This window comes from Rhineura floridana, chromosome 2 (assembly GCF_030035675.1).
Source record: "Rhineura floridana isolate rRhiFlo1 chromosome 2, rRhiFlo1.hap2, whole genome shotgun sequence".
Classification (NCBI taxonomy): domain Eukaryota; kingdom Metazoa; phylum Chordata; class Lepidosauria; order Squamata; family Rhineuridae; genus Rhineura; species Rhineura floridana.
Window position 1 is genome coordinate 103,276,790 of NC_084481.1, and position 23,836 is coordinate 103,300,625.

Here is a 23,836-nt window from a genome sequence, read left to right on the forward strand (position 1 = left end):
GAGTTCAAATACCTGCTCATGTCTCCTGGGTGTAAAGGGTCAGCTAAAGATCACCCCCACAGCGAGTGCCTCACTTATGTGCACGACCACCTGTGCAGCCGTGGGCAAGCTGCATAGTCCCAAGGAGCCCAGTTGCCCCCCAGCTGGCAGTTGCGGACAAGGAAGGGGCTGGCTTGTGCAGCTGTGGCAAGCTGAAGCAGGCCCTAGCCAGCTGGGGAGGACTAGCCTCAGAGGGAGGCAATGGTAAACCCCCTCCGAATATCGCTTACCATGGAAACCCTATTCATAGGGTCGCTTACCATGAAATCTGGATCGACTTGAAGGCAGTTCATTTCCATTTTAATACACATCAGCTTTGCAATGCAGATGTAAACCCAGCATTGGCCAGAGTGGTCTCTTGCATTTTAAATGTCTGCCCTATACTCTCTGTTCTATATAAACAGCCATCAAGCAATCCAGATGTCAACAACAAATAGTGAGAAAGAGGGAGGGGGTGCTTTTCATTGGAACCGTTGTGTGTGGGAAAGTTTTGAATACTCCCTCCCTCCTCACTGCGCTCCTGATCATGATATCCACTATAAGGGGAGGGGCAGAAAAAAACAGATATATATCTTTTGGGAAAGAGAATGGTTAAAGTAATGAGTTGATTCCTGTCCTAGACATGCAAAGCAGACTATGGAGAAGGAAATGGCTAGAGCACAAGCTAGGCTCCTACTGGGGGGAAGGGCAGGATATAAATCTAATAAATAAATAATAAAATGGCTGTATCAATCTTATTGGTCAAAATAGTGGTGTCATTAAGCCATCAACACCTGGGGAAATTGCACAGCTTGCCCACTGAGTTAAAAAAAAAAAGTTGGAATTTTTATGCTAGGGGGGGTGGAGAGCTGAACAGGGAAAACAGAAGTGGTATTTTCTTCACAATGTCACACAGATGCCCTATAAAAAGTGAAAGGATAAACTATGGTTATTCCACAGCAAATGCCCAATGTGGAAATAACTAGAATCACAGGCAATTTAAGCCTCACCTATGAAAATAAGTGGCCAGAAAATTGATCAGACATTCACATAAACAGTATGTGAGAGGTTTATAGGCAATTTTAGCTCTGCTTCTGAAAAGTGTTTTCCAGAACCCTCTACTAATCATGCAGTAATAATAATATATTTAAACAGAGATTCTCCAATTTCGACGTCCTGCTTGTGTTATAATTAGCCATGAGCTTCTCAAACTGGAGAGGGTTCTTGCCCTTCTCCAGACATTGCGGGGGGAGGGCTACTTTGAAATGCTTTGAAGCTCAGAATAATGTAGCAGCTCTGTCAATATCAGGTGAGAAGACAGAGCAATGTTTGCTGATGGATTTGGAATACCCAAAGAACTGGAAGCAGAAAGCTGAGTTAGGATAAGGATAAGTGAGGATAAGGACCTAAAGAGCAGAATGATTGCCCTGAAAAGTAAGGGCCAAACATGAGGCACTTCTGCTTGGCAGTTTATTGTGGACTGGGCCCTGGTTGTGTTCAGAGCTTTTTTTCACAGCATCCACACAACAGTGTCCTCATCAAAATACCAGCCCATACTTTTTCTTCATTTAATCCAGCTTTTCCCTTCAATAAATAAATAAATAAGCTATCACATACATCTACAGACAAATAGATATAAGCTATCATATACATCTACAGCCAATGCCGGTGTGTAAACTCCTTAGCGCAGGGGTCACCAGCCTTTTTGGACCATTGGGCACATTTCATGTTTTGAGAGAGTGCTGGGGGCACCAGTCACAAAATGGCTGCCATGGAGGCATGGCATAACACAAAAGTAGAGAGTAGTTATGGTGACGCTTTCCACATAATTGGATTTCCATTCTAGAAAAGTATTGACCTGTTGAATTTTTCCCTGCCATACAGCTGTTAAAGGCACAATGCCAGTCCTAACCCAAAGCCTAGGCTGTCATCCTGTACCCACTTACCTGGAAGAAAGCCTCATTAAATACCAAGAGACTTACTTCCGAGAAGACTGTAAGTTCACTATACAGTGAGCTTCTTAATAAGTCCCTGGTTTTTAGCTACAGCACAGTAAGAGACATGCCTAAGCTTCTTTGCAAAGTTTTCACATTTGCCTTTCAGCAGAAGGGGGATTCATTAACAGTCACCCACACTGTCTCTGTAGTATTTGCAGAAAGTTACTTGTAGGCACTACTGGATCTCAGGTGAACCCATCACAGGACAGATGCTAGGGAAAAACCTATGGCGATTCCAAGGACTAAAAAAAGACAGAAAGGGAAAGTGTATTAAAAGAGAGGACAAAACAGCAGCTCTTTAGGATCCCAACAATTCCTATTGCCTGGTGTCCAAACAACTCACTTGTCAGTTACAGCTCTGACTTCAGTCATTGGCTAATAACACTGACATGCAGTGCCGTAACTAGCTTTTCATGTGCCCTGTGCAAGGTTTTATTTTTGGGCCCCTTCATTTTTTTGGGGGGGGGGGAAATAATAATAAAACAAATACGATATAACAATTGTTTACAAATAATTTTTGTGCACATAAGAAATATACAAGATCATTCACATTCGCTAAACCGCTAAATAATGCAATGGGCTGTCTGGGCCCACTCGATGCACTCGGTTCACCGACATCTGAACCGCACAGCAGAGCACGGCGCCAAAATTTAAAGTTTGAAAATATTATTATATTTGACAATTGTTTTTGTCAGTTCCATTTCAGGGGCCCCTTCGTCCTGGGCCCTGTGCTTGTGCACCTGTTGCACCTGCCTAGTTATGGCACTGCTGACAGGTGGGAGTAGCCGAGCTGGCTCATTTAACAGAAATGGCTTAGAAGGGTATTTGCAAGGTTTGCTCCATAACTTTCCTTCTGGGAGGGCTAGAGACTTACTCTTTTTAAAAAAATGAGAACTCAGATTCTGGGCTACCTTCCAGGGTCACTCTTGAAGGTCTTTGCAGGTGCCATGGGGTATTTGCAGGCACCAGGTTGGTGACATCACCTTAGCACATTTTTGGTGGGTGGTTTGTCACCTTTGTGGTGATGCTTCAATGGGTGGCCTCTATCCATTTGCTCCTTCCATGAGTAGATTTGCAGAAGGCCTGTAATAATAAAAATAAATGCTTGGGACTGCTTAATGCTCTAACTGAAGAGGGGGGTATGTGTGCTGCTGAGAGTGGGAGGGGAACATTTTCTTGCTTTTTTCCCCTTTAAATTTCACCTGCAGCAGGAGGAAGCCCTGGGGCACAGAGCTATCAAAGAGGTAAGGGGGGAGGGAAACAAGCAGGAAGAAGCAAATGTCTCCCTGCAGTAAGAAACCCCCTTGTTGCCTCTTGCTTCCCCCTCCCCCAACCTCTCCAATGCTGCAGGAGAAGTTTGAAAAAAGTGAGAGGAGGTTCAGGGCTGATTGATTCCCCTCCCTGTCTCAGTGATCCGGATCCTGGGGTGCATTAAGTTGAATTTGGATGTTAAAAAAGGCTGGGGGAGAGGAATTATCTCAGGACACACACACACATCCACTCAGAGCACCAAACAGGCCCAATTTGATTTTGTTATTACAGACCTTGCGCAATTGTATGAAATCAAAATGGTACAAAAATATTTTTTTTAAAAAAGAAGGAACCCATAAACTACAGTTTAATCCTGTAAACTACCAGGGAGAGAGATAGTGGCATGTTTGAGAGGAGGAACAAAACAAAATACAGTAATTTGAAACAAATATCCAAGATATTTTCTGCCAAGCATCTGCCATCGTCTGCAGGACAAGCATCAGCGTGATAGCAATGTATATGTTGAGTGTGGAAAAAACAGGATTGTGTGTGTTGACTATTGTGTGCCAATTGTGTATAGACATTCAAAAATTAGACCTTAACTATCCATTTGTAAGACAGCGCCTCCACCTGGACATAGCCTAGATGAGATATCGGTGATCTATGATCAGATCTCCTGCCTATTTAAATTTATTTTAAAATAGGTGCAGGAAGAGAGTAGCAAATTAGGTTGGGACTAACCCTTTCACCCCATACTATTTTTTTAAAAAAATGTCCTCCCAAGAGTTGGTTTAGGAGGAATGTACAACAGATTAATGGTGGTGAGAGGGGGGAAAACAGCACATGTACTACTATCTGTATGGAATATGTATTACCATCTGTGATAGTAACCATCTGTATAGCATACTCTTCACAGTAGGAAATGCCTGTTTTTGTGTATGTTTGTTTATTTTAGTTTTGGATTTATATCCCACCACTCGCCTCCAAAGAGCTCCAGGGCAGTCTCCAACATATTGTAACATAACCCATAAAGCAACCATAAAAGCACAATCAAATTCATCACTCCAAAATCAAACAGCTAAAGTAAAATCCTAAAATAGCTTCCAAACAACTTGCGAACAGCAGCCAAGACGTTTAAAATCAGCCACTATCCCCAAAATGCTTGCTGATTTTTTTAAAGCCACTTTACCATTCTTCTAGTTTTCTCTGGGGAAGGAGCTTCCCGGGGAGGGAGTTCCATAATGTGAGGAGCCACTTTTAAGAAGACCTTGCTCTTCATCCCCATCAATCAAACTTCAGGTAACAAAGTGATTTGCAACAAGGCTTCCTCTGATGAGGCAATCGACATCCTCTACCTCTTGTGCATGTATCAAAAACCCTACATCTGCTCTATGTCTAGCTCAGAATGCATTAATATATGAACATAAACATCAAAACAGTCTTCACCAACAGTGCACCACCATCACTGTTAACGCCTACTTCTGCCACATAGTTATTACCAGCGATAAAACAACACTGAGACCAACTCCCCAACCATGTAATACCAGGAACATTAAGTATCACTAGTGCTAATTCTATCATATACAGTTTTTGTGGTAGGATAGTTTTGTCACAGCCAAGTCATTGGTGGAGTGATGCATTTGCAAAGAAGCAGCATGTAGAAGGAGACAAAGGTTCCTTCAACACAAGGACAACTCCCTTCAAGTATAAAAGGGCTGTGGAGTATTCTCCCCAGGCCACATTCCTCACTGGCCCTGCTTCAACCCTCCTTGAAGGTTTTTGCCTGGCTGCAATGTGTCCTTGAACTCTGATACGCCCTTTGCTTGCCTGGATGGAGAATAGAGGGAAGTGTATGTGCTATGTAAAGACAACATCATTTGTAGCTCTGCCCACCACTAGCATGTAATGCCCAGAAGGGAACTGAAAAGGTTCCCTATCCCTGACCAGAGGAAAACTACTGGAAAGGAGTAACAAAGAAGGAATAGCACAAAATGCATATTAAGGGAATTCCCATTTCCAGATACTCTGTTGTTTCCAAAACAAGTAACCATTTCTAATTTCTTACTCTTCTGCCCACAAATGTCATCTCTGGAACGTTCAAGATAGAACACCTTCTCAGGTGTTACAGATATCAGGTTGCCCCCTTAGGTTTCTGGGATAAAGAAGCAATGGTTGCTCTCAGTCTCAGAAATTAAGACACAGCTTCCTGAGGTAGCCAGAGTGCAGAAGTAATGAGCAGAAGCATGGCAGTCGTTCATTTAGCAAAGCCAGGGATTAATTTAGGATGCTGCCCTAGGTAAAAAGAGTCAATTGAAGCTAAATTGTATAGAATTACCTGGTAGATGGAGGGGAAGTAACCCTCAGAATGCAAAGTCCATCATCAGGTGGTAGAAAATCGCCTTCCTCTGGTTGTAGATGCTGCCTTTGCTTTTTATGTTCCTTGAAGAAGACTGGATCTAGCCATTCAAGACAAAATGTGAATGGAACCAAATTCTCCCTTATCCTTATGAGCAATGTTTAACTATCCCTGGTCAATGTTTAACTAGCCCAGCCTCCAAGAGGTCTTCTGTATCTTTAAAAGTTGTGGAGGGGAAAGGGAGAATTCCACCTTGTGGTTTTTCCCATTATAGTGTTGCAAGAACACCTGCACTTGTCTGACTTTCTCTTCTCCTAAAGATACAGAATCAGGCCATGGACCTGGCAACCCTAATATGTAAGGAATTCACATGAAAATGACCCTCTCTCTTAGGTGGTTGCAGGAATATAGGCAGAGGCCGCTCATTCCTGATCCTTTAATAGTTCAGTGGCAGGGAGAAATTCAACCCCCTCACCCTCACCTTTCCCACTGTTACAGCCATTTCCCTTGGCCATTCTTGCTGAACATTCAACTGATTAAAGGCACCTCAGCAACCTTCAAAGCCATGAGTTGGCAAGCCCAGATGAAGGAACCAGCAATTGTTTTGTGAGATACCTTTTGTATGCTTAGACTGTCAATGTTATAAATAGCAACACAGAATGAAAGGTGGGCCTGCAGCTGGTGCCTACGAGAAGTTTTATTTCTGAAGTGCAGAGGATATAAAAAGCCCAGTGTGTTTTGATAAGAATCTGAGATGTATCCTTTTTTATAAAGAAAATTCTTACAAAGAGAGATAGCCTTCTAGAGAAAGGATCTAAATCAATTTTGTTGTTTCTTCTGCTCTTCAGGAATATACCTCCTTATGTGGTATTAGTTTGATGAGCCTTGCTACTTGGTTTTTGCTCTTCTCCTTTGGGTGCTTCACAACTCTCCACTAGGGTTGCCAGGTCCATGGCCTGAGACTGATCCTGTATCTTTAGGAGAAGAGAAAGTCAGCCAAGTTCAGGTGTTCTTGGAACACTGTAATGGAAAAACCACAAGGTGAAATTCTCCCTTTCCCCTGCACAACTTCTAAAGACACAGAAGACCTCTTGGAGGCCAGGCCTGGCAACCAAGAGGTCTTCTGTATCTTTAAAAGTTGGGCAGGGGGAAGGGAGAATTCCATCTTGTGGTTTTTCCCATTACCGTGTTGAAAGGACACCTGCACTTGGCTGACTTTCTCTTCTCCTAAAGATACAGGATCAGTCTCAGGCCAAGAACCTGGCAACCCTATGTCTCCACCCTTCACTTTTATTATGAATAAAGATGTCCTTTTTTTTTAGCTGCCACCCACAGGGTTGCTTGCCCCTGGCCTTGGAGGGCATTCTTGCGTCTACATCCTTCCTCACACCAGGGAGAAAGGTATAGTTTCAGCTATTGCCAGCAAGATTTTCCCCTCAGTTATATGATTTCCAGCCTCCCCTCTTTAGATTGGCTCACTAGGGATATGTGACCCCTCTACAGCTATATCATGTAATCATGGACCAATAGGGTGAGGTTTTCAATGTATTTTCCCCTCAGTTATATGGTTATATGATCCTGGGTAGTATGAGTTCATCTCACATATTTTCTGATTTTAGACTGTGTCTGCACCCGAAGAACACATATTGCTATCACACAAAAAGCCACAACTGTGACAAATGCACAAGGGAAAGCAACATAATAGCAATAACACAATATGATAGAAGACCAGAGGTGGAACCAAGGACCACCATGTGTTGTCTCTAAAAGAAAATTGCCAATTGCTGTCAAGGGGTTCATCACCAATTACTCTGTAGCGTGCAGCATAGATGCAAACCTAGGCCAAGGCTAACTGTATGGCTATACCATATCACAGAAATAGTCCTTGAATCAAATCACAACTGAAACATTGAGCATGGCTTACACATGCTCTACTCTTCAAGTCAGACAGAGTGTGTACAGCTGCTGAACTGGTGCTGACCCTGTTAGTGACACCTAAATAGTCAGCCATAGGTAATTATTCAGATATAGAGCAGATCTCAGTGGTTTGCCACATTAGCATTTGATTATCCTCCCAAAATACAGCTCTCCTTTCCATCATACAGCCGCTACACTTGCCAGTATATGACAAACAGCTCCAGTGTGGTGCGCATGGCTTAATTTTTCCTGACCTGTGTTTTTAAGTCTAATTTACAGAAAACATTTTGTAAAACAGACCACTGGAGAATATTCCTTCACAGTACAGAGATAATATAAACCTCACAAATATGCTGAGGGAGAGGGAAGTTGGAGAGTCTCCCAGAGAGGGAGGGGGGAGAATTCTTCCGTGTCCATCTTTATATATTAATTAACTTAAATGTATGCAAATATTGTTATGTTAAACTTACATTAAAAACAAAAACTGGCTGAGAGCATGAATATTTGTGAAAAGAAACACTAACTGAAAATGTTCAAGGAAAACAGAGGAGGTCACTTCTGGTGACCTACCAGACAGGGCAGCATAGTAATGAAGGTTATGAGGGTGTTGTGTTGGCACTAAAGGAAGAACATTGGGTAGGCTTCAGAAAAATTCAGATTTGAGTGAGGTAAAATAATAATTATGAACATCTCAAATCGGTTTCACAATATGTGAGGTAAATCATTCTGTTGTTGTTGTTATGTGCCTTCAAGTCAATTACGATTTATGGCGACCCTATGAATCAGTGACCTCCAAGAGCATCTGTCATGAACCACCCTTCTCAGATCTTCTAAGTTCAGGTCTGTGGCTTCCTTTATGGAATCAATCCATCTCTTGTTTGGCCTTCCTCTTTTTCTACTCCCTTCTGTTTTTCCCAGCATTATTGTCTTTTCTAGTGAATAATGTTTCTCATGATGTGTCCAAAGTATGATAACTTCAGTTCCATCATTTTAGCTTCTAGTGACAGCTCTGGTTTAATTTGTTCTAACAACCAATTATTTGTCTTTTTCGCAGTCCATGGTATGTGCAAAGCTCTCCTCCAGCACCACATTTCAAATGAGTTGATTTTTCTCTTATCCGCCTTTTTCACTGTCCAACTTTCACATCCATACATAGAGATCAGGAGTACCACGGTCTGAATAATCCTGACTTTGGTGTTCAGTGATACATCTTTGCATTTGAGGATCTTTTCTAGTTCTTTCACAGCTGCCCTCCCCAGTCCTAGCCTTCTTCTGATTTCTGGACAATTGTCTCCATTTTGGTTAATGACTGTGCCGAGGTATTGATAATCCTTGACAACTTCAATGTTCTCATTGTCAACTGTAAAGTTACATCAATCTTCTGTTGTCATTACTTTAGTCTTCTTGACGTTCAGGTGTAGTCTTGCTTTTGTGCTTTCCTCTTTAACTTTCATCAGCATTCGTTTCTGTCGTGTCCAGGTCGAGACTCAGGAACCAGACCAGTTGATGCAAGCAATTCAGTTTTTATTAAAGTAATATCCAGACAAAGACTACATCGTCTCATGAACTTTAACTACTAGGCATGACCTGTGACAGGGAAGAGAGTTGACAGAACAAGGAATCCCTATTCCCCCCCTCCCTTATGAAGGGTGTAATCTGGCGCGAATTCTCTCACTCCGCCTCAAAGTGCTCTCATCCATACCCCTCCTTTCCCCCCCCTTTCCTGTCTCTTTTGCTGTCTCCTTGTGCGTGGTGAAGGGGGAAGCACTGCCCCCTCCCCTTCTGAAGACTCTGACTCAGGTATGGGGGAAAGCGGGGGGGCCATGCTGAAACTGTCAGGCTGTTGCTCCTGACTTTTCCCTGGATCAGGAGGGGGTGGAACTCCCCCTTGTCCTCCCTCCTTCTCAAACTGCTCTAAACCTGAAGGGGGAGGGAGCCTGGGAAGCTCGCTGGAAGAGTCTGTGTCGGTTGGCCTCTCAAGGTATTTTCTGCCAGACAGTTCTATCTTTGAGATTTCCTCCCTCTCTCCTTCACATGGCTCTGGCCAAATGTCTCCCTCTCTCGCTTCGTCTTCTGAAAGCTCAGGGTCCCAATCCTGCATCCCGACGCCATCCCCTCTCCCATGCTGTGCCCCCCCACTTGTCGGCTTGGGGCGATGCAGGAACCTTTGATGGAAGGGTTTTACTAAGTCCAGAGCGTGAACGTCTCATTCATTCTCCCATGATCTGTCAGCCGGCCCATAGCCCTTCCAGTGAATCAAATACTGTAGTTTGTTACGTTTTCTCCGTGAGTCCAGAATCTCTGCCACTTCGAACTCCGTTTGTCCATTCACTATTAGCGGTGACCCTGGGGGTTCCAGCGGTCGTAACTCACTGGGAGGGGCTGCTTTCGTTAACAAGGAGCATTGGAACACAGGATGTATTTTAAAAGTAGCTGGCAACTTCAAACGATAAGCCACTGGATTGATTTGTGCCTCTACTTCAAAGGGTCCCACTCTCTTATCCTGCAGCTTTCTACATTTGCCCGGCATCTGGAGAAAACGGGTAGACAACCATACCTTGTCTCCTACTTGAAGGGGGGGGGGGCTTCTCTCCGATGTTGATCAGCAACTCGTTTATACTCTGTTTTGGCCTCGTCTAATTGGTGTTTTAATACTTGCTGCACTGCCTGAAGCTCCTGCAAAAATTCCCCTGCAGCAGGTACCGGCAGGCTCCCTGTGCTGCTGGGGAAGGCTTTGGGGTGAAATCCATTGTTAGCAAAGAAGGGAGTTTGTCCAGTACTGGTATGCAAGAAGTTATTATAAGCAAATTCTGCAAAATGTAAATAGGAGACCCAATCAGTCTGTTGGTAAGACACATAACAGCATAAATACCTTTCCAAAACAGCATTCAGTCTCTCAGTCTGCCCGTCCATCTGGGGGTGATGAGCCGAAGAAAGCCTTAACTCTGTCTGTAGCTGTTTCCAAACAGCTCTCCAAAATTTGGCGGTGAATTGAGTTCCTCGATCCGAGACTAAACTATGTGGCAGTCCATGCAGTCGGTAGATTTCCTTTATGAATAGTTCAGCTGTTTCTCTAACTTCCAAGGCCCCTGAACAAGGAAGACAATGTGCCATCTTGGTTAATGAATCCACAACTACCAGAATGGCCGTCATCCCTTGTGATCTCGGTAGATCAGTTATAAAATCCATGGATAGGTCCTTCCAGGGTTCGCTCGGGGTGGGTAGAGTTTCCAGCAACCCCACTGGTTTCCCGGTGTCTGTCTTTGCACGCATACAGACAGAGCAGGATTTTACATAATTTTCAATGTCTCAACGCATTTGAGGCCACCAAAAGTCCTTGGCTACATTCTGAATGGTCTTAAAGATGCCAAAGTGCCCAGCGGTGATGGAGTCATGACATTGATGCAAAACTCTGAGTCTTAGATCCCCCTTTGGCACATATCTGGCAGCTTTGAACCACAACAATCCATCCTTCCAATGGAAACTTACTTCTGAATCCTGATCTTGTTCCATTTCCTGGACATATTGTTGCATGCAGGGATCCCCCTGTTAAGCCTTTCTGAGTTCCTCTTCCCATGAAAGCTGACATAATCCCAGCATCATCTTCTCCGAGGGAACAATGTATTGGGGAGGGCTGTCACTCTCATCTCCTTTGTATTGCGGCTGTCTGGATAGCGCGTCTGCTCTCTGATTTTTTGCATGGGGATGGTAAGTAATCCTGAAGTTAAACCTGGCGAAAAATTGCGACCAACGTATCTGTCTCTGGTTCAGCTTTCAAGCTGTCTGCAGACTTTCTAAGTTCTTATGATCAGAGCGCACCTCTATTTGATGCTGGGCTCCTTCCAGATACTGTCTCCAGTTCTCAAAGGAGTCTCTAATGGCTAGTAACTCTTTTTCCTACACGGTATAATTTCTTTCGGCATCTTTTAATTTTCTGGAGAAATATGCACAAGGGTACAATTCCTTCCCATCCAGGTCAGATTGCAAAAGAACCCCCCCCCCATAGCTAAGTCTGAAGCATCTGCTTCCACAACGAAAGGGCGGGTAGGGTCAGCAAAATGCAAAATAGGCTCTGAGGCGAATTTCTTCTTCAGTTCTCTGAAAGCTCTTGTTGCATCCTCTGTCCATTGGAACTTTCCCTTTCCCCTCAAGCAATCTGTAAGGGGGGCGTTTAGCTTGGAAAAGCCTGGGATAAATTTTCTGTGGTAATTGGCAAATCCCAGAAAACGTTGTACATCCTTCTTGGTGGTTGGCTGACCCCAATCCAGTACACAACTCACTTTTCCTGGGTCCATCTCTACTCCTCCTGCCGAGATTCAGTATCCAATGAAGTCCAAAGATGACAAGTCAAATCCACATTTCTCTAACTTGGCATACAAGCGGTTCTCTCTCAGTCCCTTCAACACAGTTTTCACGTGTTGATCATGTTCTTCCTGACTCTTTGAAAACACCAGGATATCATCCAGATAACAAATCACGTACTGATCCAAGAGGTCTCTAAACACTTCATTCGTAAACTTCTGAAACACGCCAGGACTTCCACATAGTCCGAAAGGCATCACCAGATATTCAAATTGACCATAGGAGGTGAGGAACCCCGTTTTCCATTCATCCCCCTCCTTCATTCAAATCAGATTATACGCCCCTCTCAAGTCCAATTTCGTGAAGATGGTTGCAGAGCGCAAACGATCTAACAACTCCGGAATTAAGGGCAATTGGTAACTGTTAGGGATGGTGATTTGATTTAAGGCGCGATAATCATTGCAGGGCCTGAGTTCCCCTCCTTTCTTCTTCACAAACAGCAAAGGGGCGCCAGCGGGGGACTGTGATGGATGAATAAATCCTCGCTTCAGGTTTTTCTCCAAAAACTCTCTCAAAGCTGCTCTCTCCGGCTGTCAGAGAATAAATTATTCCAGTTGGAATGCTTGCTCCTGGCACCAGATCAATGGCACAGTCATAAGGCTGATGGGGGGGTAAAGACTCGGCTTCCTGTTCATCAAACACATCCTTAAAATCCGCATATTTTGAGGGAAGTACCCCTTCTTTGGCCTCTTGCACAGCTCCAGCCAGGGCTTTTACAGTTATCTCTGGTTGACAATTCTCGTGACAGTACTGAGAGGTGAACCAGACAACTGCGTTCTTCCAGGCTATCTGTGGGTCATGCTTTGCTAACCAGGGCATCCCCAGAATCACATCAAAGTTCGAGAGATCTGATACATACAAGGAAATGAACTCTTCATGCCCAGGAATTTCTAATTTCAATTCCTCAGTCGCTCGCGTTACTCCACCTGATTTCAGAGGTCTACCATAAATCGTCTCCACTGACAAGGGGGCGCCCAGTTTCCATATTGATATTTTGTAACATTTCGCCAATTTTGCATCGATGAAACTGGTTGAGGCTCCACTGTCAATCAGCGCTGTAGTGTTAAACATTACTCCTGCTGAGGTTGTAATCCGAATAGGTAGCACCAGTCCCCCTTTCGAGGGGGGCTGTGTTATCGGAGGCCCTTTGTACACAACGGCCCCCAGCTCTTCGGCCTGCACAAGAGCTGGGTGCTTTAGTTTTCCGATGGCCCTGTTTTCTCTCCTTTAAGCCCGCATTCCCTGGCCACATGACCCGGCTTTGAACAGTAGAAACAGAGATGTTCCCGACGGCGTCTTTCCTTCTCTTCTTCTGACAGCTTCGGATGAGTGTGAGGCGTCCTTCCCTGGCTCTTCCTGTCAGGTTCCTACCTGCGCGTGGCTACTGCCTGTCACTAGGCACCACCAGGGACTCCACCAGTCTGGACTGTCCTTTTTTATTTTTTCTCTCCCCGCTCTAGCACAGATCTCAACAGATCCCCCTGCTAGGCAACCACCAGTCACGTCCTAATACTAGTATTCCCAGAGACTCTGAATACTGGTATTGTTATTCTCTTCACCGCTGCCACCATTTGTTACAGTTTCCCTTCAGCCTTGGTCATTACCTTACCCTCCCTTCTGGTCTGTGAAACCCCAGCCAAGGATCAGGCCTTTAGTAAACCAAATTAAGTATTTATTAAAGATAACAAAGCTAACAAGATTAACAAGATTTCTTCTTAAGGCACATAAGCATATGGTTTTACTCAATACTAATCCGAACTCCACCCCCCTCCTTCTCCACTCTCTCCTGTCAAACAACTCTCTAAACCCCACCAAGCAACCCACTCAGTTCTCTTCTCCCCCCTGATTCCACTCTCACTCTTCCTTTTATACGTTCAGCCATTTTAAACACTCAGCCAATCATCTAGCATTCTACTGCCCATTCACTCCCCCTCCTCTTTCACTCCACTTACCATATATCTTCTAAACAACAACACTTACCATATATACATTAATATAGGAACATCACATTCCCCCCCCCCTTAAAACAACGGCAGAGTATTATTCCTGTTCCAGGATTTATACGTCGCGTTGACAAATAAAAGTATCTATGGGGAAAATGTCTTTCTTTGTTCCTCTGTCTGGTTACGTCACTGCAGTCCCAGCCACTTGCCTGGAAAGTCCATCGGCCAGTACATTGTCCTTGCCTTTGATGAACTGGAAGTCCACTTGATAGTCCTGTAGGGCCCAGGACCACCTCTGCAGCATAGTGTTATGGTTTTTCATAGTCTGCAACCATAACAAGGCCCGATGATCCGTAGTCACTGTGAATCTTCGTCCCCACACGTATGGGCGCAACTTGTTCAGTCCCCACACGACCGCTAGGCACTCCTTCTGGACCGACGAATAGTTTTTCTCCCTCGGCGTCAGCTTGCGACTCAGGTACGCCACTGGATGTCTGGTGCCTTCTCTCTCCTGCAGCAAGACGACTCCCAGCGCCAGGTCCGATGCATCTGTAGCCATGATGAATGGTTTCTCATAGTCTGGTGCTATTAATATGGGTCCTTGGCACAAGGCTTGCTTCAGTAGATCAAAAGCCTTCTGACATTCATCCGTCCATACCACATGCTCAGAACACTTCTTCTTTGTTAATTCATGCAAGGGGGTTGCTATTTCCCCAAAATTTCTCACAAACTTCCTATAAAATGCAGCCACACCCAGAAATGCCCTTACTTGTTTTTTGGTTAAGGGGATCGGCCACGCTTGTATTGCCTCCCCCTTGCTCCATAAGGGGGTGATTTTCCCACTCCCCACCTTATGTCCTAAATAGATTACTTCCTTTAGTCCAAACTGGCATTTCTTAGCTTTTATTGTGAGGCCTGCTTTTCTTAAGGCCTCCAATACTGTTGTCAGGTGTTGGACATGCTCAGGCACCGACTTGCTAAAAATGGCCACGTCATCGATATAGGCCACTGCAAAATCTGACATGCCTCGCAACACAGTATTGATTAGCCTCTGAAATGAACTTGGTGAGTTCCTTAGTCCCATGGGTAAGGTCACAAACTCATATAACCCATCTGGTGTACTGAAGGCAGTTTTGGCTCTGGATTGCTCGTCTAGTTCCATTTGCCAAAATCCTTTACAGAGATCTAGTGTAGAGATAATGGTTGCTGCCCCCAATAACTCTAACATTGCGTCTACCCTAGGCATAGGATACGCATCTGGGACAGTAATTTTATTGATTAGCTGATAATCAATGCAAAACCTGGTCGTTCCATCTTTTTTCGGAACCAGGACAATACTTGAGGCCCAGGGACTGATGGATTCCCTGATCACTCCTAATTCCAGCATATCTTCCACTTCCTTTTTGATCTCATTCAAAACTTTCCCATTTGCACGGTACGGAACAGATCTGATTGGGGCATGATCTCCAGTATCAATGGAATGTATAACTATACTGGTTCGGCCAGGTTTGTTGCTAAAGAGATTCCTATAGGTTTTCAAAACTCTCAGAATCTCTTCTTTTACTTCCTCCTTCACCTCCTCTGACCATTCCACTTGATCTACCCCTCCTTTGTCTTTGCTTTCCTGTACCAAATCTGGAAGTTCAGGCCCACTTCCCTCAGGGAATAAGGTAACTTGCAACACCTGTGCATCCCTGGTATGGTAAGGCTTTAACATATTTACATGAACCACTTTGCTTTTGTTTAATTGGTCTGTGGTGATTACATACGTCACTGTGTCAAGCCTTTCTCTGATGGTATATGGTCCTTCCCAGTTAGCCTGTAATTTGTCATGTTTCCTGGGTATGAACACCATAACCATATCTCCCACATCATACACACGTTCCCTGGCTGTTCTGTCATACCAGTAACGTTGCTTCTCCTGTGCATGACTCAAATTCTTTTTCACCATCTCCATCATTGATGTTAATTTGTTGCGGAATTCCAATACAAAATCTACTACAGATGTTTTGTACTCTCCCAGGGTTCCTTCCCATGAATTTTTTAATAGTTCCAAAGGTCCCCTCACTTTTCTAGTGAACATGAGTTCTAAGGGTGAGAAGCCTGTTGACTCCTGAGGGACTTCTCTGTATGCAAACAAGAAGCATCCCAACCGTTCATCCCAGTCTTGTGGGTGATCTTGAACATAGCTTCTGATCATGCCCTTCAAAACGCCATTGAATCTCTCTGTTAACCCATTAGTGGCGGGATGGTAAGTAGTAGTCTTTAGATGTTTTAGACCACAACATTTCCACATACATTGCATCACTTCTCCCATGAATACACTGCCTTGATCCGTCAGCACTTCATGAGGGAAACCCAGCCTCATAAAGATTTTTAATAAAGCCTCTGCCACTACAGGGGCTTCCACGGATCTTAGTGCTTCTGCGTCTGGGTACCTGGTGGCAAAATCCACCACCACCAATAGATATTTCTTGCCATGCCTTGTGGGTTTGGAAAAAGGGCCCACCAAATCTATCCCCACTCTATAAAAGGGTTGTACAATTATAGGAAGGGGCTTTAAGGGTGCCTTAGTCTTTACTCCACTTTTCCCCACCTTTTGGCATATTCCACAAGATAGACAATGTTGTTTTACATCTTTGGAGATGTTTGACCAATAATAGTGTGCTGCCAATCTCCTCTTGGTCTTTTTTATTCCCAGATGTCCTGCACATGGGACATTGTGGGCTACCTCTAGCAATCTGGTTCTGTATTTGCTAGGTACTATCAATTGCTTCACTGGTTCACATTCATCCTTTCTCTCAGCAGGCATCCACAGTCTATATAAAATCCCATTCTCACACACAACTTGATTCCTCAGTTTGTCAGTGAAAGGAATCTGTTGGGTCAGAGCTTGTTCCTTTATCTGCTTCAAACTTATATCTTTTTGCAGCTCTTCCCTGAATTGATCTGCCTCATCATTATCAGAGACCACTTGATACAGTTTGTCTCCTTCAGTAGGCCTGCTAGTGGTTGCTATGGTGACCTGAGGCTGGTTAACAGATTCCACCCTGTTTGTTTCAGCCCCCCCTTAATATGGCTTCTTTTTCTCTGCCAATTTGCTGTCTGGTCACTACATAGATCTTTCCTTGGGCACCCATTAAATCTCTTCCCAGTATTACTGGTTCTTGTTGCTGGGCATTAATGCCTACTTTATATCGGCCCTCTCGGCCTCTCCAAGTCATTTCCACCAGGGCCACAGGCAAACTTTCTGGTTGACCCCTCACTCCTTGGATAGTCACAGTTTCCTGAGGTAATATTACCTCAGATTTTATTAAATCTGGCCTCAGTAATGTCTTAGTGGCACCAGTATCAAGCAATGCCCAATAATTTGCCCCTTGTACACTCACTTCCTCTCTCAGACTTGAATCAAGGTCTGTTACTTCTGTCCAGTTTATCTGGCAGAACTGAACCTTTTTCGCTGTTTCTAAAGCCTTGGGCTCTGTTTTCACTGCCCTTGTCTGAGCAGGATTACTAATGGGGTTGGCAACCTCACATTGAAAACGTAGGTGCCCCGGTCTACCACATTTGTAGCATAATTTCTCCTCACTTTTAGGGTACACAGATCCACTCTGGGGTGTCCTGTGCCCTTCAGATTTTAATGGAGGACTCACTCTCTGTGGTACCACATCCCTTCTGCCAGCGTTATATGGTCTGGGTTTAAAATCTCTTGATGTTTTCCCCACCCAGCCAGTTCTGTTGGAGGAGAAGTGATCCGCCATCTCTGCAGCCTCCTGCACCGATGTAGGGGAACGGTCTTTGACCAGGAGCCTTATTTCTGGTGGTAAGTGATGGTATAATTGATCCAATATCATGAGGTTTTTCACCTCCTCCACAGACTGAGCTTTTGCACTTGTCAGCCATTTCCCAAATATGTCCATCAGTTTTGCCCCCAGCTCCACAAAAGACCTACCTGTCTGTATCTGGCAGTTTCTGAAAAGCTTTCTAAAATAATCAGGCCCCAGTCTGAATCTTTTAAACACTGCTTCTTTGAATTCAGCATAGGTGACGGGCCTGTCTGAGGGGAAATATTGGTATACCTCAGCCAATTCCCCTTTAATCAGGTTTGATAAATACTGCATGTATTTATCTTCAGGTAGCCCCCACAACTGAGCTGCTTTTTCAAAGGTGCTGAGGTAAATTTGAGGATCTTGACCAGGCTCATAGACAGCAAAGTCCTTTGGAGTAATTTTTATTTTTGCTCCATCTCTGTCCTTTCTTGTTTCATCAGAATGAAACTTCTCTCTTTCAAATTTTAACTTTTCTACTTGTAATTCGGCATCCACTGCTCGTTGCTTCTCCCTCTCCTCAAACCCCATTCTCAACTTCTCAATTTCCAACTCCCTCTGTTTGTCTTTTTCCTCAGCCTCAAAGACCCGCTGTTTGTCTTTTTCCTCAGCCTCCATCCTCATTCTCTCAGTTTCCATCCTCAACTTCTCTCTCAAGTACTCTATATAAGCGGGATTGCTTAAATATCCTTCTGGGGTCTCTTCTCTGACAGGTTGTTTTTGCTGGGCAGTTGCAAATCCTATAAGTGCTACCCTCAATTCATCTACCCCTTTACCCTCATGAGGTAAATTGAATGTTACACACTTCTCCACCAGCTCCTCTCTTTTCATTTTTATATGTTCAGCCATGGTGTTTGAGTTCACTCACTCTTTGCCACACACTCTTTGCCAGTCACTCTCACAAGTAATCTTGTTTTGTTATTTCTGTTTGCCACACCACTGGTAGGGATTCTCTAGTATTCGTATCTCACTGCTACAGCCAACACCTGTGACGTAGTCTCCTTTGTTCGGATCTGGATTCTCTGTTGTTCGTATCCCACCGCTACTGCCACCACGTGTGAGGCGTCCTTCCCTGGCTCTCCCTGTCAGGTTCCTACCTGCGCGTGGCTACTGCCTGTCACTAGGCACCACCAGGGACTCCACCAGTCCGGACTGTCCTTTTTTATTTTTTCTCTCCCTGCTCTAGCACAGATCTCAACAGATCCCCCTGCTAGGCAACCACCAGTCACGTCCTAATACTAGTATTCCCAGAGACTCTGAATACTGGTATTGTTATTCTCTTCACCGCTGCCACCATTTGTTACAGTTTCCCTTCAGCCTTGGTCATTACCTTACCCTCCCTTCTGGTCTGTGAAACCCCAGCCAAGGATCAGGCCTTTGGTAAACCAAATTAAGTATTTATTAAAGATAACAAAGCTAACAAGATTTCTTCTTAAGGCACATAAGCATATGGTTTTACTCAATACTAATCGGAACTCCACCCCCTCCTTCTCCACTCTCTCCTGTCAAACAACTCTCTAAACCCCACCAAGCAACCCACTCAGTTCTCTTCTCCCCCCTGATTCCACTCTCACTCTTCCTTTTATACGTTCAGCCATTTTAAACACTCAGCCAATCATCTAGCATTCTACTGCCCATTTACTCCCCCTCCTCTTTCACTCCACTTACCATGTATCTTCTAAACAACAACACTTACCATATATACATTAATATAGGAACATCACAACGAGCCCCTCCCTGTCCTTCAGCCGGGTTACTTGACATTCCTGGAGTTGAAGGGGTTTTACTGCGAGAAGCTGAAACTGAATATCTCTGTACGTCCTGTTTCTTCTCCAAGCGCCTTCCTTCCAACCGGTGGTTGATATGCAGGCACAGTCGAATCAGGCCAGGCAGATTAGTTGGAGGTGTAGCTCTGGCCAGATCATCCAGGATCTCGGCATTCAGTCCACTTCGGTACATAAACATCAGGGCTACATCATTATAGCCAGTTTCTTGAGCCAGGATTTTAAAGGCATTAGTATACTCTGAAACAGTTCCTCTCCCTTGTTTCAAAGCTCCCAATTGCCTAGCCACAGTCTCAGCTCTTTGAGGGTCCTGAAACATCTCGGTCATGGCTCATTCTCTATATCTTCCTAGAAGGGCATCCTTCCTTACCAGATGTGGAGTGACCCACTTTGCAGCTTCCCCTTTGAAGAGACTGATCACGAAGGCCACTGTGGCCCCATCACTAGGAAACTCTGCATTCCTAATGTCCAGATACATTTCACATTGAGCCACGAAGGTTGACAGCTGGTCACTCTGCCCTGTGTATTTAGGTGGTAGTCCAATTGGAACCTTGACCACAGTGGCTGAAGGGGCTGTCCGCATTTGGTCTATAGTAGCTTTCAAGGTTTGATTGTCCACTTTCAGCGCCCTCACTGACGCCAACGAGGTCTGGACATCTGCTCGTAAATCTGCAACGGTCATCCTCAGCTGTCGCACTTCCTCTGCCTCAGAAGTGGGATTAGTCCCCCCTGCTGCTCCCTTTTCCATCTTGTCACGTCCAAGTGGTAGGAGCGTTGAGGGTGGGGTGGTTGGTTCTGTCAAGCTGTCGTGTCCAGGTCAAGACTCAGGAACCAGACCAGTTGATGCAAGCAATTCAGTTTTTATTAAAGTAATATCCAGACAAAGACTACGTCGTCTCATGAACTTTAACTACTAGGCATGACCTGCGACAGGGAAGAGAGTTGACAGAACAAGGAATCCCTATTCCCCCCCTCCCTTATGAAGGGTGTAATCTGGCGCGAATTCTCTCACTCCGCCTCAAAGTGCTCTCATCCATACCCCTCCTTTCCCCCCCTTTCCTGTCTCTTTTGCTGTCTCCTTGTGCGTGGTGAAGGGGGAAGCACTGCCCCCTCCCCTTCTGAAGACTCTGACTCAGGTATGGGGGAAAGCGGGGGGGCCATGCTGAAACTGTCAGGCTGTTGCTCCTGACTTTTCCCTGGATCAGGAGGGGGTGGAACTCCCCCTTGTCCTCCCTCCTTCTCAAACTGCTCTAAACCTGAAGGGGGAGGGAGCCTGGGAAGCTCACTGGAAGAGTCTGTGTCGGTTGGCCTCTCAAGGTCTTTTCTGCCAGACAGTTCTATCTCGGAGATTTCTTCCCCCTCTCCTTCACACGGCTCTGGCCAAATGTCTCCCTCTCTCGCTTCGTCTTCTGAAAGCTCAGGGTCCCAATCCTGCATCCCGACAGTTTCAAATCATTACTGTTTCTGCTAAGAGTATGGTATCGTCTGCATATCTTAAATTATTGATGTTTCTCCCTCCAATTTTCACACCTCTTTCATCTTGGTCCAATCCCACTTTCCGTATGATATGTTCTGCGTACAGACTAAACAAATAGGATGATAAAATACAACCCTGTCTCACACCCTTTCCGATGGGAAACCAATCGGTTTCTCCATATTCTGTCCTTACAGTAGCCTCTTGTCCAGAGTATAGGTTGCGCATCAGGACAATCAGATGCTGCGGAACCTCCATTTCTTTTAAAGCATTCCATAGTTTTTCATGATCTACACAGTCAAAGGCTTTGCTGTAGTCTATAAAGCACAGGGTGATTTTCTTCTGAAATTCCTTGGTCCGTTCCATTATCCAACGTATCTTTGCGATATGATCTCTGGTGCCTCTTCCCTTTCTAAATCCAGCTTGGACGTCTGGCATTTCTCGCTCTATATATGGTAAGAGCCTTTGTTGTAGAATCTTGAGCATTACTTTACTTGCATGGGATATTAAGGCAATAGTTCGGTAATTACTGCATTCTCTGGGATCCCCTTTCTTTGGAAGTGGGATATAAATTGAACACTTCCAGTCTGTGGGCCATTGTTTAGTTTTCCATATTTGTTGACAAATTTGTGTCAAAATTTGGACAGATTCAGTCTCAGTAGCTTGTAGCAACTCTATTGGTATGCCGTCTATTCCTGGCAATTTGTTTCTTCCAAGAATTTTAAGAGCAGTTTTCACCTCACATTCTAAAATGTCTGGTTCTTCATCATATGGTTCCTCCATGAATGAATCTGTCATCCTTGCATCTCTTTTATAGAGTTCTTCAGTGTATTGCTTCCATCTTCCTTTTATTTCATCTCGGTCCGTCAGTGTGTTCCCCTGTTGATTATTCAACATCTTTACTCGTGGTTTAAATTTCCCTTTCATTTCTCTAATCTTTTGGAATAGGGCTCTTGTTCTTCCCATTTTGTTGTCCTTTACTATTTCTATACAATAACTATTGTAATAGTTTTCTTTGTCCCTACATACTAGTCGTTGTATAGTTGCATTTAGGGTTCTGACCGTGTTTCTATCTCCTTTTGCTTTTGCTCTCCTTCTCTCTTTAACCATTTTAAGAGTTTCTTCAGTCATCCATTGAGGTCTTTCTCTCTTTTTAACAAGAGGTATTGTCTTTTTGCATTCTTCCCTGATCATGTCTCTGACTTCACTCCACAGTTCTTCTGATTCTCTGTCAACTAAGTTTAAAGCCTCAAACCTGTTCCTTATTTGATCTTTATATGCTTCTGGGATGTTATTGTATTTTGGCATTATGGGTGCTTTGTTCTTCTTCTTTAGCTTTACTCTGATTTTCGATACAATCAGTTCATGATCTGTACCGCAGTCTGCTCCTGGTCTTGTTTTTGCAGAAAGTATGGAACTTCTCCATCTTCTGTTTCCAATTATATAATCAATTTGATTCCTATATTGACCATCTGGTGATGTCCACGTGTACAGTCATCTTTTTGGTTACTCCAAAAATATGTTGGCAAGAAACAAATCATTGGCTTCACAGAATTCAATAAGTCTTTCTCCTGCTTCATTTCTGTCACCTAAGCCCCATTTCCCCACAATTCCTAGTTCTTCTCTGTTCCCTACTTTTGCTTTCCAGTCCGCCATGATTATCATCATATCTTGTTTTGTTGTGTGATCAATTTCCTCCTGTACTTCTGCGTAAAATCTCTCCAATTCTTCTTCTTCTGTGTTTGATGTTGGAGCGTAGACTTGGATGATGGTTATGTTAATAGGTTTCCCGTTTAATCTCATTAATATCACTCGCTCAGACCTTGCGTTGTAGCTCCTAATTGCTTTTCTATATCACTTCTCACTATTAAAGCAACCCCGTTTCTTCTTGATTTCTCATTTCCTGCATAAAATATTTTGTAGTTGCCTGATTGAAAATGTCCCATTCCAGTCCATTTTAATTCACTCACGCCAAGTATTGTAATGTTGATACGCTCCATTTCTTGCTTGACAATTTCTAACTTTCCCTGGTTCATGCTTCTCACATTCAATGTTCCTATTGTGTGCGTCGTGCAACTCCGGACTCTCCTTTCGCATCTGTGTGCATCAGCCTCTGGGCTTCCTTTCGGCTTTGACCCAGCTGCGTCATTAGTCACAGCGCTACTAGTACTTGTCCTTTGTTCTTCCCCAGTAGCTTGGTGGGTGCCTTCTGACCTGGGGGTCTCATCTTCCAGCACTATCTTGTGTTGCATTTTGGATACTCTGTTCATAGGGTTTTCATGGTAAGAGGTATTCAGAGGTGGTTTACCATTGCCTTCCTCTGAGTTTGGATGCATCTTAGTCTGGTGTCTCAGCTTTGACCATTCCTCCATGGGTGCCCCTGCTAGGAGTCTAGCCTCTTGGTCTAGACTCCTGACGGCATTGCTCTCAGCTTCTTCAACACTCTCAAACCCCCTCACCACGTTAAGGTGTGCATCCTAAAGGGGGGTGCATCCTAAAGGTTCTAAGGAGGTAAAAACAGTTCCTAAGAGTCTGACTGAGGTCTTTCCTTCTTCTCTCCCCTAGTTTTTGTATATGTGTCTGGACTGAACTAGGAAGTAGATGGACCTCCTTTCCGCCTCCAGTCAGTATAAGTAAGGCAAGTGTCTGCTTCCACTTGCACTGCTAGGTGGTGCTGATGGCCAGTGGAGCAGCTCTTCATTTGTTTGCGGAGTTCTTGGGCTTCCATGTAAATTTTCCCCTGAGGGTCTCCCCCTTTGTGTCCTTAAAACACCTTATGCAGTTTCTTCCTCTTCCTCTCATTGATGTATCTGGTGTAGGGACGTGCTAGAATTCCACCCAGATTTGATACCAAATTTTCCATTTATTCACTTATTCTCAATTGCTGAGGATGGGATTTTAATGTAG

General features: G+C 44.3%; 1 long non-coding RNA gene across 2 annotated transcripts in view; it reads right to left on the bottom strand.

The window, feature by feature from the left end:
• Positions 1–23,836, bottom strand: part of LOC133376925 (uncharacterized) — a 48,891-nt gene that overhangs the window by 16,224 nt on the left and 8,831 nt on the right. The window contains exons 2-3 of one of the 2 annotated variants that reach the window (XR_009760581.1): positions 5,602–5,722; positions 2,748–3,098 (exon numbers count right to left, since the gene is read on the bottom strand). This is a non-coding gene — a long non-coding RNA (uncharacterized LOC133376925). Of the gene's footprint in view, positions 1–2,747; positions 3,099–5,601; positions 5,723–23,836 lie in introns of those variants that run through there. The other variant, XR_009760582.1, reaches the window with a different exon arrangement.